Source organism: Globicephala melas, chromosome 4 (assembly GCF_963455315.2).
Source record: "Globicephala melas chromosome 4, mGloMel1.2, whole genome shotgun sequence".
Classification (NCBI taxonomy): domain Eukaryota; kingdom Metazoa; phylum Chordata; class Mammalia; order Artiodactyla; family Delphinidae; genus Globicephala; species Globicephala melas.
Window position 1 is genome coordinate 78,122,617 of NC_083317.1, and position 11,459 is coordinate 78,134,075.

Sequence of the window (11,459 nt, forward strand, 5' to 3'; positions counted from 1 at the left end):
AAAAAAAAAAAGAATATGAGTAAACTCCCTGTTTGCACTGGGAAACATTTTTTAAATATGTTATTAAATATTTATTCTAATAATATTTGTTGAGTTTTCCTATAGGGAGAAGAGATATAAAAACACAGCTATTGTGTTTGAGAAATTCATTTTAGTGAGTAAACAAATGTATGGGCCATTAACTGAAACTATAGAGAAATCAGAACTGAGAAGATTGTGTAAATTGCCAAAGGATAAATGGATAGTGGAGGCCTGGGGAAGGGACCAGTCAGGGATGGATGCAATGAGAAGAAATTTATGAAGAAAGTGTGATAAATCACTTGCGGGGCAAGGATAGTAAATACATTCTGGATAAGGTATCACTGTAATCAGAGACATGGTGGCCCATAGAGTGTTCTGGAAACTGCAAGAAAGCCAATATGGCTAAATAAATGTGTGGTAGATGGGCAATCAGTGAGGCTCAGGGGGCAGAATGTGCAGGATTTTTAATTTTACCCTGAGGTTATAGAACCATGGAAGGTTTTACACATTGGGGTAATTTATTTGTAGTCTTATCAGTAATCTGGCCCAGGTTGCAGCCTGGATGATGATTAAAACGTTATTGCAATAGTTCACAGGGACAAATCTAAAGACATAGAAATGAGATCAAAAGATGAATTTGAGGACATTTAGGAGACAGGATCGATGGAAATGAACAAGGAAAGCAGAAGGAGAGGGGTCACTCCAGGCTGACTCAGGGGCTGGAGGTACACGTAGCTGGATGAACATGAGCGGTGCTAAAGGATGCCGCCTTTGATTTGATCGTCCTTCCAATTATAGACTTCTAGAGCTAAATCGGAGGGGGGCAAAGCATAAGATAAGTAGAACCCCAGTTTCTTAAAGCGAATTTCACCCATCCTTCTTTTGTGAATTAAGTTTTCATAAAATAAGAGCAATCCTGAATATTCTAAGCTTTGACTTTCACCAAATGACAGAATGACCGTTACCAACTTTGGCAAGCCTAATTCTACCCAGAACCTGAGATGTCAAATTTCCTTGTCCTAAGGATTCAGATATGTAATTCCTTTCTAAACATTGTGCATGATTCACTCTGTCTGACTAATGACGTGACAGTAGGTAAAAGAAAAAAAGAGGAGAAATTGCCACGGAACAGCAAATAACGTGAGACCACGCAAATATACTGAATGTGAACACCTGCTATTCCACACATCATGAGTTATTTTAGAAGTTTCAAGTTGAATAAGCACCAAAAGCCCCTGCAGAAACAGAAATATCTCCACCCAGAATGAGCTCTCTTCTTACCACACTCTGGGACCGTTCTCTGTGCTGCTGAAAGTGAGCTAAGCACAGATATGACTGTGTACTGTTGGTGTTATGGGCATACGGTCCAGGAAGCCATGAACAAAATGAATCTCTTCCACTTGTCCTTCTTCCATCTCTACATCTGTTCATAGCCTGATCTCATCCACCATCTCAATCTAAGCTCTGACCTCAGGTCAGTTCTCCAGGGAATCCGCTGGCCCTGGGCCGCTTTTTACCTCTGAGGAATCCCAACACTGATTTGTGGTTTCTTGGGAAGGCCCAGGACTGAGGATCAAGAAACCTGAACTACTATCTCACCTCACTTCAAGTTTCCATTCTGTAAAGTGAAAACAATCATGACTCAGCCATCATAGTAAAAGCCAAACCAAATGATGTTGTAAAATGGCCTTTGGAAGCTTAAAACGCTATACACATGTGGGAGATTATAATTGTCCTATAGCCTTTCTCAGCTAGTTTATACATTTTGTCTGAATTACATGAACGATGAACTTGGGTATCTTCTTTTGTATTAGGATAAATACACTGCCTTAACAGAGTGGTTATAAGAACAAAATGAGTACACATGTGGAGCACATGGCACAAGTCTTGGAAGCACTACACACTGAATAAAAAGTAGTACTCTTGGTAGTAGTGCTGCTATTATTACCATGACTCCTATTGATCTGTTCCAGAGAAATCAGTATTTGATCCCAGCCTATTTACAGGGCCCAAATGCAGTGCTTGGTGGGGAATCTGCAGATCGAGGGTGCAGAGGGAATGGTGAGTGAGTTGCTTGGTGTTCTTGTTCTTTTTTTTTTTGGCCGTGCCATGCGGGATCTTAGTTCCCTGACCAGAGATCTAACCTGTGCCCCCTGCGTTGCGAGTCTTAACCACTGGACAACCAGGGAAGTCCCATGAGCCGCTTGTTTTAAGCGGCAGATGCAGACTAGACCGTGGCCCTTGCTTGGTACTAGTACAGCATTACCACTGCTAATAAATAGGGGCTGTGAGACTAAATTTTCTTAGAATCATGGAATGATTCTGGAATGATTCATGGAACGAGGGCCAAGAGAGTATGTTGTGTGCGTTTTGAATCATCACTGACAGTGAACTTGAGCTCCTGGTCCTTCCCCCGTGGATACAGTTGCTACAGACAAATATCATTATCCTTTCACGTATGGAAAATACTTGGCTTGCCCTTTATTTCAGATCCTAGAATTTGAGAATTGGACAATACCACAGAGATCATTGAGCTTGACCCACTTACTTCCCAGATGATGAGACTAGGCCCAGAGAGAAGCGACTTGCTGAAGGCTGTATACGGCTGTATACCAGTGGAGAAACCAGACCAAGTCTCCTGACTCTCAGCTAGGGCTTTCTTCCTCTTTTATTCCGCACTCGGTTAATTTGGTCTCTGTTGGCCCCGACCACCTTGTTGTTGGTTTTCTGAGGTTGAGCACCTGGATGGGTTCTTATCCGAGTCTTGAACAGCAACCAAGCATGTGGATGGGCAGAGGTGGCTGACTCAGACTTCGGAACACTTTGCGCCTTAGGGGCCAAGGTACAGTGTAAAGGAAGGGTGTGTCAGTGTGACTGGGTGAATGAGAGGGGAGGAGAGTGGTTTCACCCTGCAGGGCTCCTGCTAATGAGTTCTGGGACACGGAGCAGCTTTGATTACTCACCCAGCTTAAGAAATGCTTGGCCCAGGTAAACTGAGCCATGAATTACAAGGGCATCCCTCAGCATAAAACAAATAAAGAGATTTGCTTTTGCAGGGAAAATCATTATCATTTTTTCATGCATTCATCCAGTTGTGCAAAAGATATTTATTGATTACCTACCACACGCCAGGAGATGTGCAAATATTCAGGTATTCAATGGCAAATTTCATGATCCCTGTTCTCAGAAAGTGAGAGATGGCAGGTCAAGAGCTAAAGTTGGTACAGTGAGATATATGCTGTAACAGTGGTAAGCACAGGGTGCATGTGGAAGCTCCAGGGAGGACCGTCTTGTGTATGTTTGTGTTGTGCATGTGTGCAGAGCTCAGAAAGATTTACCTGGAAGTGATGCTTGAGCTGAGTCTTTAAGGATACAGAAGGAGTATAGCGTCAGAGTGTGAGACAGCACGGCTGTTCTAGGGAATTAGTAATTCCATATGTCCGAAGTACAGAATCAAACAAAAGGATTATTAGAAGAGGCTTTTTTTAAAATTTATTTTATTCAAGTATAGTTGATTTACAATATTGTATTGATTTCTGCTGTACAGCAAGAAATTACACATATGTATATTCTTTTTCACATTCTTTTCCATTATGTGTTACCACTGGATATTGAATATAGTTCCCTGTGTTGTACATTAGGACCTTGTTGTTTACCCATTATACATGTACTAGTTTGCATCTGCTAATCCCAAACACCCAATCCATCCCTCCCCCACCCCCTTCCCCCTTGGTAACCACAAGTCTGTTCTCCATGTCTGTGAAGATGCTTGGCATGTAACTATCAACTCGCTGTAGAAATGTCCCATCTCACTTTGCTATCAAGCAAATGGAAGCTCAGGGAGACCAAGCCATTCTCCCCAGACTCAGCAGACGTCAAGCACCAAACCACGATTAGACTGGACCTTCATTTCTCATGTGCCTCTTATCCTCAACTTAGAAGGTCATACTTGAAAAAATTATCTTCAAGTCTTCCTTAACATAGAGACTGAGCAGTAGTTTGGAACTGAGATCCAAATTTCCTATGGAAACCATGGCATAAATGTTGGTTAGGGACCCAGGTTTATCTCACAAAAAGCTACTTAGTCTATGATGCACTTATAACACTGTACAGAACAGTTACAGTAACTGACTATGAAATGTAACCAAGTGTGTGTGGGAAAATGGACGTTAATTCAGAATGCTAGGAAACTCTCACCACCACCTTCCTGAAGTGGGAGATGGAGACTTCAAGATCATACTAACTGTGGGTCCAGGAGGACAGGGAGTGAGAATGCAAAGGGAGAATATGACCACAGGACACTAGGGACCTGGAAAATGTGGGACAGAGTGTCTTTTCCAGAACAAATTCCCCATAGACATCTCTCAGTCCTGCAGTCTCCATCATCATCCTCTTCCTCTTCTTCAGGGAACCCTTCCATGACAGCACCTGAGGTGTAAGACCATGTTTTTCTCCTCTCTGATGTCCCATAGATGCTTTCCTTCCCTCCTGAGATAAGCACTAAAAATTTAGAAGTTTCATGAATGGCATTTGTTGCAAGAAACTATGGAAAACTGAGGAATAAAAAACCCTCCAATGTCCTTTATACTTTTTTCAAGTAGATACTCTGGAGAAAATCGAAAGTGTATAACCAAACCCGCCTTCATTGTAAAGAGGTTAGGAATAATTCTTTGGCTAGGGATTTTGGGCCAGTCTAAGTTTAGTGTCCAGTACACAAGTCCTTGGTAGATTTTATTTCATCTTTACTTTGAACTTACTGAAAACAAAAAACAGAGGGAGGGAAAGTCAGCATGTGGGTGCTTCTCTGTGTCTGGACTCCCCAGCCATCCTGTCACTATAATCCTGCATGCTCAGGGAGAGAAAAAGGGGCAGCGTGGAGAAAACAGAATAAAAAACATGGCAGCCCCTGATATTATAGTCCTTTTACCAGTTTTATCTTCCCACTCTAACAATGACAAAAACAAATATTTGCCTTACGCTTTAGCGTTTCCCAAAAATGTCTAAACACTTTAAAATATTAAGATACAGTTCTTTAAATGTGAATTGCAGACTGAGTTAATATAAATACTGGAAGGAATTCAGAGACGATCCTGTCCAACTTATTCATTCTACACATGAGGAAACCAAGGCACACAGAGAGAACGCAATTTGTTCAGGTTCACAAAGGGGACCAGAGGCATAGGCAGTTAACTGAGCAGTTTCATATCCGTTATCTCATTTGTTATTCACGAACCTCTGGGTTTGCCCCAAATTAGTTTGGTTAAAGCGATTTACCTAAATCCACACAGTTAATGTGACAGCTGTAAACAGACCCCAGGTTTCTTAGATTCCAATTCCAGTGCTTATAAGACTCCATAAAGATGGCCTTGTGGGATTCCCCTAGAAACATCTGACCGGTGGACTAGGTTAAGAACTTAAAAATAAATGATTGCTTTTGGGTAATCCCAGATAGCAAAATAAAAAAGCCCCGAAATGAAAACTGTAAACAGAACTCTTCTCAGAATGAGTGTTAAACGAACCATACCCCCTTTTTTTTTTTAAGGTAATATTTTACATGGCCCATCACATAGCAATTCAGAACACTCTAAAATTTAGGATTTCTATAAATTTTTCATTTAAAGAAAATTCTCTCATCCCTTAACTCGATTGGTCAAATTGCTGCCATTGTTATTGTTATTATTATTATTATTACCATTATTATCTCCTCTTTGTAGATGAGAAACTGAAGCTCACAATCTCAAAGGTAATAAATGAAAGCGTAAAGCTAGGTTTTCTGTTTCTAAATCCAGTAGGTTAAACATTAATTCTGGCACATTTCAAACCATTTCTTGTTGTGTTTGCTTTAGTCTCATGGAGAAACACATTTGGGCACCCACAGTCCTGAATAGCACTTGTATATTTAAATGTCAGTTTGTTTCTAGGTAAATAGTGACCTATAAATTTGAGACCAATGGATCATTATGTGAAGGTTTTTGCTATAAACACTACTAGTAAATATTGGTTTTCAAGATATATTCATAAGTACTCACCTACCAGATATAGGTTTCCAGTTAAATGTTTAATTTTTAATCTGTTCCTCAGGTTTACATATGAATTAATGAAAAACTAAAGTGTATAAATTTCTATATTGTATATTCCTCTGAACAATGAACATAAAAAAGGAGAAATGATGAAAAATTTTTCTTTAAAACTTTGAGTACTTTAGTGTCCCTTTTTTAATCTTTTTCTTGTTTAATTCCCTTTCACTTGGTCAATGTAAAGTTTTGTTAAATTCTATTTGTTTAATTAAGTTCATACTAACTTAGTGCAGAAAATGATTTTTTCTTTCCTTTGGTTCCAAGCAGGTAGATTTATTCTCAGTTGCCTGAGCAGATATATCCCTTGGTAAGTATATGCAATAGATAACAGTTCACAATCAGAACAGTTTTACCTTCCTGGACCCACATGATGAATCTGATAGCAATTCATTGTTATATAGCCTGAAAAAGTACCTTACCAATGCTGAATATTGTAGTTCATTTCAACCATTGTGACTGAGAACTAGGCTAGGTTGTTTTGTGAAGGTTAAAATTTAACTTCATTCTGGAACTGCTCTCAGAATCATGGAAGCCAGAATAGCACTCAGAACTCATTTTAACCATCATCAGACAGCAGCAAAGCAAACAATATTTACAAATGAAATTTAACTTTTACACAAAACAAAATCAACTTATAAGTTTAAAAACATATCTCCTAAAAGAAAAACTGTATTTTTATCAGTAACTTTAAAAAAAGTTAGTTATTTTTCCTGTTAGGGTGTTTTTATTTGCAATAACAGAAAACCAGTCAAAAGTAATTTAAACAATAAGGGGTTTTCTACCTCGTATAAATCCTGAGGTCAGTAGTTCCAGTGAAACCTAGCAGTTCTATGGGGTAAAATCATAATCTCACACCACTAACATCACTGCCATTAAAGAGAGCCAGAAGTGAATGTAATAAAAAAAATGGTCAATGGAATATTACTCAGCCATAAAAAAGAACAAAATAGTGCCATCTGTAGCAATGTGGATGGATCTAGAGATTGTCATACTGAGTGAAGGAAGTCAGAGAAAGACAAATATCAAATGATATTGCTTACATGAGAAGTCTAAAACAAGGTACAAATCAACTTATCTATAAAACAGAAATAGAGTTACAGATGTAGAAAATAAACTTATGGTTATCAGAGGGTAAGGGCAGGGAGGGATAAATTGGGAGATTTGGATAGACATATATACACTACTATATGTAAAATAGATAACTATTAAGGACCTACTGTTACAGCACAGGGAACGCTACTCACTACTCTGTAATGACCTATGTGGGAAAAGAATCTAAAAAAGAGTGGATATATGTGTATGTATAACTGATTCACTTTGCTGTACACCTGAAACTAACATAATATTGTAAATCAACTATACTCTAATAATTTTTTTTAAAAAAATGGTCAATAATATGGCTTATTACAGGTAATTTAATATTTTAAATTGTAAGACATTATAATGATGACATTAAATGGTTTATTTATATCTTTATTAATGTGCATGTCCTAAAATATTTATGAAATTCCAATAACTCATTAGATTTCTGAAATTAAAAATCTGACTTCTAACAAATTTTAAAAGTCTGATGTCAGTTATCTTACTATTGATAAAAAGGATGAGAGGTATACTTCAGAACTTTATTTTTTATAAAAAGAGTATTAATTAGTGATATTTATTTATGTAAGGATTATTTTAAATCCTTACCCACATACACACACAGCTTGACCTGTGTTATTTTGAATTCCTGGAATTTCTGTTAAGTAACTTTTTCTTAAACAAGGAACGTGGTTATGTTCTGAACTTAAAGAGATATTGAGTGAAAGTGAATCAAATGTGAACATGTAACTACCTCCTTCTGATCTTTTCCACCCTTAGAAATCACTAAATGTATGTACACGTGTGAGTATGTATGTGAAAATTATAAATATAGAATTATATATTAAGTACTTGTATCTATTATATATATGACTTTTGAATCAATATAAATGAATTACAGTGCTGAAAACAAGGAAGATTCACCTCCATTTAACAGAAATTATACTAGATCATTGTTTTATATATATATATATATATATCTCTCTCACACACACACACACACACACACACACACACACGATTTGATTCCTGAGAAAATCACAGTTCAATATACTTAAAAGGGAGCACTGCTATAAAAGGTAGAAATGGCTTTGGATGTTTGTTTGCCAAGTTTAAAGGTAATAGATCCTTAAGAAAGGAAGTCTTGGGGCAACCTTCAGGATAATATTCAGAGAGATCTGCTCTTCACACCTCTCACTCCCCAGGCAATAGACAATAGCGAAAAATGTGCTTTCGCGCTAAGCAAAAGCAGTAATTATGAATGCTTAGACCTGAGACACAGAGTAGGACCTTGGATGACTGGTTACATTTAAAAGGAAGAGGAAATTCTCATATTTTCAATGCCAGCTATTGGTAAAACCTGACAAACAGCACGTTTCTCCCTCTTTTACAATTTTGAAGACAGGGTGGAAAACACAGAAATCATATTCTCAAAACATTAAACATTCTTAAGTACAAAAACAAAGAGAAAAATTAGAATCATCAGTATCTGAGGAAAACCAATAACATGAGTAATGTTATTGAGTAGTAGTATATATTAGTATAATAATTAGTAGTATAATAATCATTTAATATAATAGTATGCAATAATATGTGTTAACATTTATTATAAGTGCTTTACTTAAATTTAACAGAAGCAATAAAAAGTGAAATTAATCTGAAGTTGCTGACTTTTTTGTGTTTCTTTGCTACAAGAAATATTATTTTGTAAAAAATTCTTCTAGATTTAAAAGAATTAGTATAAAAAAACAGGTGAAGTCATTATGTTTTAACTATGCACTTTGAATGTAGACAGGATTGTGGATCCTTTGGCTAAAAAGATGAGCGTATGAGAACTCTGACAATTACTGCATCAAATCCCTCCTCTCAGCTTGTGGTTTCTATTAATTTTACACTGCTAATATTTGTAAAATATACTTCTGTTATCATAATTAGCAAAATTGTTTTGCATTTTTTCTGTTTTTAAGTGGAGTCACTTACTTAGTCATCTTTATTATTTTTTTAAATCATGCATTTTTCTTTTCTGTATTCTTTGAGTCATCCTTTAATTGACTAGATATTATTGTTAAGAAATGTTTTCCAAAAGGGCTCATGCATACTTACACTCCCTGGATTCTTTCATGTGAGAGAATGTCGACCTGTAACTGTCTTTATACAACGTATGAATCTTGACTAGTAGAATATCCTTTAGTCACAGTTTATTTCCTTAGATACCTGAAGACACTGCTCTGTTGTAATCCAGAATTGAATGTTACTGGGGTAATGTCTGATTTTGGCCTGGATTTTTATATCTTGTAGATTTGTTTTCTCTAACTGGATGCTGGAACAATTCCTTTATTATTTTTCTTCAGATTTTTTTTCCTGTTTTCTTTCCTTTTCAGAGAGATAAAATATTACAGATATAATTTAGCTACTTATAATTTCCTTCCTGATTTGAATCCCACCCCCTATCTCCACAGAACCTCTATTTTGACTTTGTGTTTTATCAAATCTCTGTAGGCTGCTCTACTTTTACTGTCCAAATTCCATATTATGTTTTTGAGATATATCTGTACTAATATACATGGCTTTTGTTTATAAATATTAACTGCACAGTTTTTGCCGGGTATTGTATTGTTTCTAACTCATCACTAATGCAACACTGCAATGCAATGAACATCCTAAAACACATCTCTCAGGGCATGAACACAAGAGCAATTCTTGGGGAGAAATTGAGGGGTCAAAGAATATATCTTCAGCTTTATTAGATATCTCTAAAATTGTTGTATAATCTTATTTTTCCACCAGCAGTGTAGAAGAATTTCCATCTTACCACTTACTCTTAAAATAGCATGTAACACATGGTGTTACCAAACCAAACTTGGGTCCACTGTCCCATGTGCAGTAAAGCCAATCTACTGACACTGGCTTGCAGTAAAGGAAAGTTCAGAGTTTATTGCAGGGCACCAAGCAAGGAGTCCAGGCAGCTATTGCTTAAAAGGCTGAACTCCCCAATGGCTTTCAGGAAAAGGTTTTTAAAGACAGAGTTAGGTAAAGGGTTTTAGGGTGTGTGATCAGCTCATGGACTTTCTTCTGGTTGGTGATGGTGAGATAATCAGGAGTCAACATCATCAACCTTCTGGTTTCAACTGGTCTGGGTTCTAGGTGCTTGTGGGCAGCACAGTTAACTTCTTCCACCTGGTGGGGGTTTTAGTAGTGGTCAAACAGCTCAAAGGATATGGCTCAGGATATGGTCTATCTATAGACCTTGAGGAGGAACTAAAAGTCCTTGACTTTGTTTAATGGCTAAACTATTATTATTTTGTCTTGATTGTTTTCCTTTGTTGCTGCATTTTCTCACTTCTCTGATTAAATTTATCCTTTGAAACTCGGAAAAGGCTTAGGAGGCTAAAGTTTTTCTACAAACAAGAGGCAGGAAGAAGAGACAGGGGATTGTGTCCCAGGAAGGCTCCCTAGAGTCCTGCTCAGTTACAACGGTAAAATACCATATAAGTTTTACTGTTATTGAGATTGAGATAATATCTACTTCATAATATGAATTAAGTTGCTTTTTCTATATATTCTCTATTTTATATATGTATTTATGTATGTACAGATATAGATATAGATATATAGATACACACATATTCCTTGAATGTGTGGTAAAAATCAACATTAAAAACATGACCTCTGTATATTCTGAAGGGAATATTTGATTATCAAACTAATTTTTATAATTACTATTCATTTAATGCATTTATTATTTTTGTTAAGTCAAATTTAAAATTAATATTTTTCTACAAAACAGTCATCTCTTCTTTTTATTCCTAAGATTTATTGACCATTTAAAATTATTTATTAAAATTTAATACAAATTAGTGAATATTTAGTACATTTATCCAATCCATTCTCTTTTCTCTCTTTCTGTTGATTAGTTTGGGTAGAGGTTTATGCAATTAAAATTAGTTAATTTTTGTTTGTTTAAAGAATTGGCCTTTGATTTTGTTGTTTACTTTTTTAAAAATTATTTTTGGTTCTTACCATTTGCATTTTTTTCCTCCAAATTTCTTTATTTTTGCACAGTTCCTCTTTTGTACTTTCTTGAGTTGAATATGAGTTGCTCACTAACTCATGACTTATTTTAGAGTGTGTTTCTTTATTTGAAAACGTGTTATTGTTGAGTGTCGGTGTGAGCATTCTTTTATGTAGCTGATGTCTAATTTAAATCCACTTTGGTTCAAGAACATGGTATTGATTCTCTGAAACTTGGTGAAACTCCCTTTGTGACCAATTGCTTGGATA